Source organism: Leiobunum rupestre, chromosome 6 (assembly GCF_980474605.1).
Source record: "Leiobunum rupestre chromosome 6, qqLeiRupe1.1.hap1, whole genome shotgun sequence".
Taxonomy (NCBI): domain Eukaryota; kingdom Metazoa; phylum Arthropoda; class Arachnida; order Opiliones; family Sclerosomatidae; genus Leiobunum; species Leiobunum rupestre.
In genome coordinates, this window is record NC_143389.1 from 18,052,420 (window position 1) to 18,058,419 (window position 6,000).

The window sequence follows — 6,000 nt, forward strand, 5'->3', positions numbered from 1 at the left end:
GGGATTGGTAGCTTACTCTTGGAGCGCTAGGGGGGATTGGGAGTTTACTTTGGAGCGCGAATTGGATTGGGAGCCTACTCCTGGAACACGTAGGGGATTGAGAGCTTACTCTTGGAGCGCTACGGCGATTGGGAGGCTACTCTTGGAGCGTGAGGGGGATTGGGAGCTTACTTTGGAGCGCGAGTTGGATTGGGAGCCTACTCCTGAAACGCGTAGGGGATTGGTAGCTTACTCTTGGAGCACGTAGGGGGATTGGTAGCTTACTCTTAGAGCGCGAAGGGAATTTTCGGAGCAAAGCTAAAAAATCGTCTCAACATAGTAATTCTTCCTAGCTTGAAATAAACACATTCTTGATAATACGAATACTAAAGTCTAGGTTGCTTCAATTGGCACGAAATACGGAGCCCTAAGAGCAATCTTTATCCGAGTAAATATTGAAAATGAGAATAATGACCGTCGGTAAAGCGCAAGCCGATATTTCCGGCGCAGAGGATGGAGCCGTCGGTGGTCCTCGTCGCGAAGGCATTCCTCTCTCCACGAAGAGCGCTCATTATTGATTCCGCGCACAGTCGAGACGAGGCGCGCTTATGGATCCCGTTCCCCGTAATGCCCCGTCCGCTGCTAATACCACGACGAATCGCTTGACGGCTCCCTTTTGCCCATAAAATACCCCGAACCCTCAGTTGGGGGCTCCTTTCTTCGTACCCTTACCAGAAGTACATCAAATCGCCCTTACGACCGAAGTTTTCATCTCGAATGTCCGAAATGAAACGCTTCCAACGGGAGCCCGTGTTCATTTCCCGGCGAACCGAGAATGGGTTCACGACCTCACGGCTCAAATAAAATTTAAAGAAATTACACTGAGTAGGGACATTTACTATATTCCCTGTGTAATAGTTAAAAAAAGACAATAGGCCAAAACTATTCGCTCGCTTTGGGACGAAAAGAGTACAACTTTTACCCCAAACTACCAACTTCTTCCATACAAAAACAACCAAACTGTATTTTGAAGTTGCTCGCTGTTTCCTAAGAATTATTCCAAAACTAGCGAATAGTTTTCGCCTAGTATGGTATATTCTTTCGAAACTTCTTGGGTTAGGCGCGTTCAGCGGGCCCGGGCCGTTCTTACACGTATATTATTCCCTTCTAAATCATTTTGAATAACATTAGTTTTCTAATAATAATATGGATACTTCGCTCGTAAAATACTTCTAATGCACTTCCGCACTTAGATGTCCGAGCATCCGGGGAGAGGGGGGGAGGTGCCCCCGCTGGGCCATTGTGGCGAGCCCTCTCAGAGAGCCCCGGTACATGTCCCCGTCTTTATATGGAGTACTGGAGCAGTTTCCGAGGCACTCCTCCAAACCGCCGCTTCCAGTTATAAACATCTTGAGAATAATAGGGGCGCGAGCTACCCCGAAAGCTGAAATGCATACACTCATCGCCAAACAAACAAAAAGTCAACTCGGGGGGGGGGTTTCTCTTTCATATCGACTCCTTCTCGAGTACTGGCGCGTCCCCAAGCGCCGAAAAGGGGTACCGAAAACGCTCTGTTTTTCTTGTGGCCTTTGCTCGGCCAGCGAAGTATCGAAATTCGCGAGAGCATTCCATTGACTACGACTGAGGCCGGTTCCGTAATATCGCCTAAATGCGTTTAGTTGACGCGTTTCTTAGCAATGACGACTATAATAAAGTCTTTGCTATCAAATTTACACCCAAAAACGTATACATCAAACAGCCCTCTGGTGGAGATTATTTTATCCAAGGATTATTTGAAAAGGCCTTTGCTATTGGGGTACTCTTCAAAAATTAAAAACGTTATAATTATTGACTTTAAAATTGTCAAAACTAATTTAAGCGCTTTATAAATGTATAATCCATTCGATAAAAAATAAGTAATTATAAGTAATTGGTAAATTAGTGTAATTGTAAAAATTTAAACTGCTATTATACTATATTATAATGTATAATTTAATTTTTTCCGTTCTTTTGGTTTAAGACCAATTACAAATCAGTACCTATTTCAGTGGTTAGTTCTAAATTGAGTACTAACCAAAGATTTTCATTCTAGCAAACAATTTTGGGTAATGATAAAATTGCTTTTGACAACGCAATTTTGTTTGCAAAAGTGACATAATTACAGCAATCTTATTGAAATTTTTATTAATTTTTGGGTAGTTCTAAAAATATTCATTACGGCGAATTTGTAATTCGATTAAAATCGCGTGATTTGTAGGCGTTATCGGTAAAACCCGAACACGGCGTAGATAAAGGGTCACTAACGCGAAAACTTTAATTATTCGCTTATGGCTATACAAGAAGTAAATGAATTGGCAAAAGCAAACGTCAGGACAGCGAACGGCAAAATGAGACTCGTTTTCACGAGTGCGACACGTGATTTGTTAATTACATACCCTTGAATATCTAATTTTGTTTTGACTTTCGCGCTAAGGAGCGTTCTTCAGAAATGCGGCGACCCAATCAAAAAGGGGTGCCATTAAATAGCCCGCTCGAATTTCTATTTTTAGGATGGCGCGATGGAGAGCCCGGGGGCCCCTGCCCGTCAGAAAGCGTACTTTGACGCGATTTGAATCTTCGACTGGGTCCAATCACTCGCCAATAAGCCACTGACGATGGATTCGTAGCGGGCCTAAGTTTCCCCCAAAAGAACGGGTCATCGAGCCCAATCTAGGCCGTTCGCGGATCCCCGACGGCCTCTTCGGAAGGGCTCGTTTCTCGCTCGAAATACCCCGTCGCCAATTAAGGACTCTCTTCCGACTCATGCCAATATCCACAGCCCTACTCGAACGAATCAATTGACAAATCCATTTTGGGGAAACCATTTATGGAAGAAATTTAGGTCCAAGAAATTAAGGGAAGAAACAAAGGGTGGGAAATTATGGAAGAATTTAAGGGGAGAAAATTAATGGAAGAAATTAAGGAAAAAAATTAAGGCAGAAAATTAAGGGCAGAAAATTAAGGGGAGAAAATTATGGGAAGAAAATTATGGGAAGAAAATTAAGGGAGGAAAATTAATGGGAGAAATTAAGGGAGGAAAATTAATGGGAGAAATTAAGGGAGGAAAATAAATGGGAGAAATTAAGGGAGGGAAATTAAGGGGAGAAATTAAGGGGATAAATTAAGGGAAGAAATAAAGGAAGGGATGCAAGGGAAGAAAATTAAGTGGAGAAATTAGGGGAAGGAAATTAAGGGAAGAAATTAAGGGAAGAAATTAAGGACATTATAATCGCCTAAAATACCAGTACTTTAATTTCGAAATGTTTAAAAAAGCTACTAGTTTATATTTGTTAATATTAACCACCCTATTCGACCGAATAAATAGGCCAAAATAGTAACTTAATAATATTTATGATACTTTTTATTACTACAATATCAGTACGCTAATTTGGGAATATTTTGAAACTTTACTAATCATAATATTCACAGTCCTATTTGCCCGAATGAATACCCCAAGAAATTAACTTTATTAATTGCGCTGGACAATATTTAAGGCAATTTTCATCGCTTAAAATAACACTATTCTAATTTGGGAATATTTTAAACGTTACAAGATCTTTTTGGATCACGCGATTACAATTCGCCAGTTTCAATAATGTACAGGTATTTTCAAGTACAGTCAACTTCAATAATTTTGTCACGCGCTTTTATTTTATCGCAATTTGCCAAGCTGGTACTCTTGCGCTAGACTAATTTTAAGAACGCGCTGCCTTATTCGGTGCAATTTTTTTTAAACCGATAGATGGCGGTAAGGTTATTCATACTGGAAAATTCAATATAGTTTTGAGATTGAAATTAACACTCATTAGTTTAATTGATAATTCATTTTTCGGTAGAACACCCTCTCGCTTAACTGATAATTCACGTGCACTTAACCGATCAAATGAACCTTAAATAATTTAGGCCGAACCAAATGAGCAAACCGATACAAATTGAAGCCATCAAGGGATACGACGCTTACCTTTGCCTTGCAAAATAATTTTGGGCATCAGCAGCAGTTTGACGTGATGTGAGCCACCACAGTTAAGGGGACAGAAAGCCTCCGGAGACCTTCTGTTTCATGTAGCGAACAAAATTGTTTCCAGGGATATATAATAGTTTCCAAAAAGCTTTCGTTGCGTAACAATTTGGTCGAAACGATTGGCCAAGACGCGAAATGATTGCCGCGCCGATGAACGGTCGTTGGTTCGGAGGAGTTAATCTCGGCGAAATAGCCGCCGACGAGGCTCGATGGTGGACGTACCTCGAAGCGGACAGTGACGCCGTTGTTCTTTATCCTGCGGGATATTATTTGTCTTTCGCGTGAAGCGCGGAAACAGTTCGTGTAAGTCTTTCAAATCGGTGGAGAACGACTGAAAAATGTCAACCATGATTTCCGAGCCCTTCGAAAGCCCAGTGAGTCGCGAATTTCGAAACGGTAAAGAAGCTCGAATCGTCGGGTGTTTTCTCCGTTTTCACCGCGCGCAATTACGACGGAATTATCCAAACACGCGCTAAGGACTGGCTGCGAAAACCTGATCTTTCCTCGGTCAAAGCAAACCGGAAAACACGTTGGTCTTCGCCGGCGGTACTCATGGCTGATTGTCAGGTTGACGCGCCGTTCGCGTTTTCGCCAACTTTATTCTTCAAACCAGTGAAAATATCCTTCGGAAATTCAAGTCGATTCTCGAAAAGAGGCTGATCACCTTGATAGCGCCCGTAAATGTTTCGTTCTCGAAAACTTCGACGCGAAACGGAAAACGCTACATTATTTTTCTAATGGTCGTACGCTAGAATTAAACGAACGAAAACGGAATCGTTTCAAAGTTCGGAGCGATTGAGGAAAATGCGTCTTAAGCGTACAATGGCTGACTGGGAAAAGGTAATGAAAGACACCGTAATAAACGTACGGCTTCGAAGGCGAGCGAAAAAACCTTCCGTCGTTGGACGCTCGCGGGCAAACGGAGAGGGGACCCCTGGCGGAGGAAAAGCCGCGGACGCTAGACGGTTACGAATGTCCCAATCGGGTTTAAATCGGTTTCCGCTGGCTAACAGCCCAATCGCGGAGCTGTTGCTAATGAACGAAAGCGAATTTATCGACGTACCTACTCCTTCCACGCTGCTATGCGAACTAAGAATACGTTTCGAAGAAGCGATACGGTTTTACCAGTTCATTTTCGTGCCCCGAGGCCGGCCAATCGTCTCGAACTTTCAAAAACTCGCGGAGGCCGTTCCGTTTTGGAACGAGCTGACATCTAGCGGAAAGAATTTTAAAGAAAGTTGTGGCGCGTAACTTATACGATGTGATCGAAGCGGAGAAACGCTCATGAAGTCGATACCGCCAAAAACAAAGTTTCTGTTATCCGCATATTAGTTAGCATCAGAAGTATATAATATCATAAGCCTATCAAGGCAGAATTGGGCAGAAGGGCCCAAGTATTCGGCACTAGAAAGGCGCGGAATAAAGCAAAATTAGGATCTACGCTACCTGGCGGAGAAAAAGAGCAAATACTCCCAATCCCCTCACGCCTACGACCTATTCCTCTTGCCATCTACGAAGCAGTTTCCGGTAGCATGCATTAGGGGGTTTGCGCGTCAGTTTCAGTTTTTCACCACTAGGTGGATTCTTGTAGCCAGTTTGGCCAATCTTTAGCATAACGTTAAACTCCCATTCGTTTCAAACTTAGGGGGCCTTGATAGGCTTATGATATTACATATCTACCGACTTAAGAATTCATCCCTCTACACTCTTAATCAACTTGAAACATGTTCCTGCCCAGGCTTCCGCTCATTTTTTCAAACGACGTTTGGAAGTAAAAATAGTTCGGCACGAAATACATGAAATACAGACTTTTTATAGATATTACAGCTGGAAAATATGATATAGAAATAACGAAATATTCCTTACGTAGTTTTATTCCTACATTTGACATAATTAGTCAGAGTACTAAGTCGTGATGATGTGTACCCATCCGTGGTTTGGCGGAAATTGGCGACCATTAT

General features: G+C 42.4%; 1 protein-coding gene across 1 annotated transcript in view; it reads right to left on the reverse strand.

The window, feature by feature from the left end:
- LOC149939641 (bone morphogenetic protein 2-B-like) overlaps positions 1-4,758 on the reverse strand; it is a 63,862-nt gene extending 59,104 nt beyond the window's left edge. The window contains exon 1 of the mRNA XM_090178351.1: positions 3,980-4,758. The gene's annotated coding sequence lies outside the window, so the exon portion shown is untranslated. The remainder of the gene's footprint in view (positions 1-3,979) is intronic.
- Positions 4,759-6,000: the final 1,242 nt, after the last annotated feature.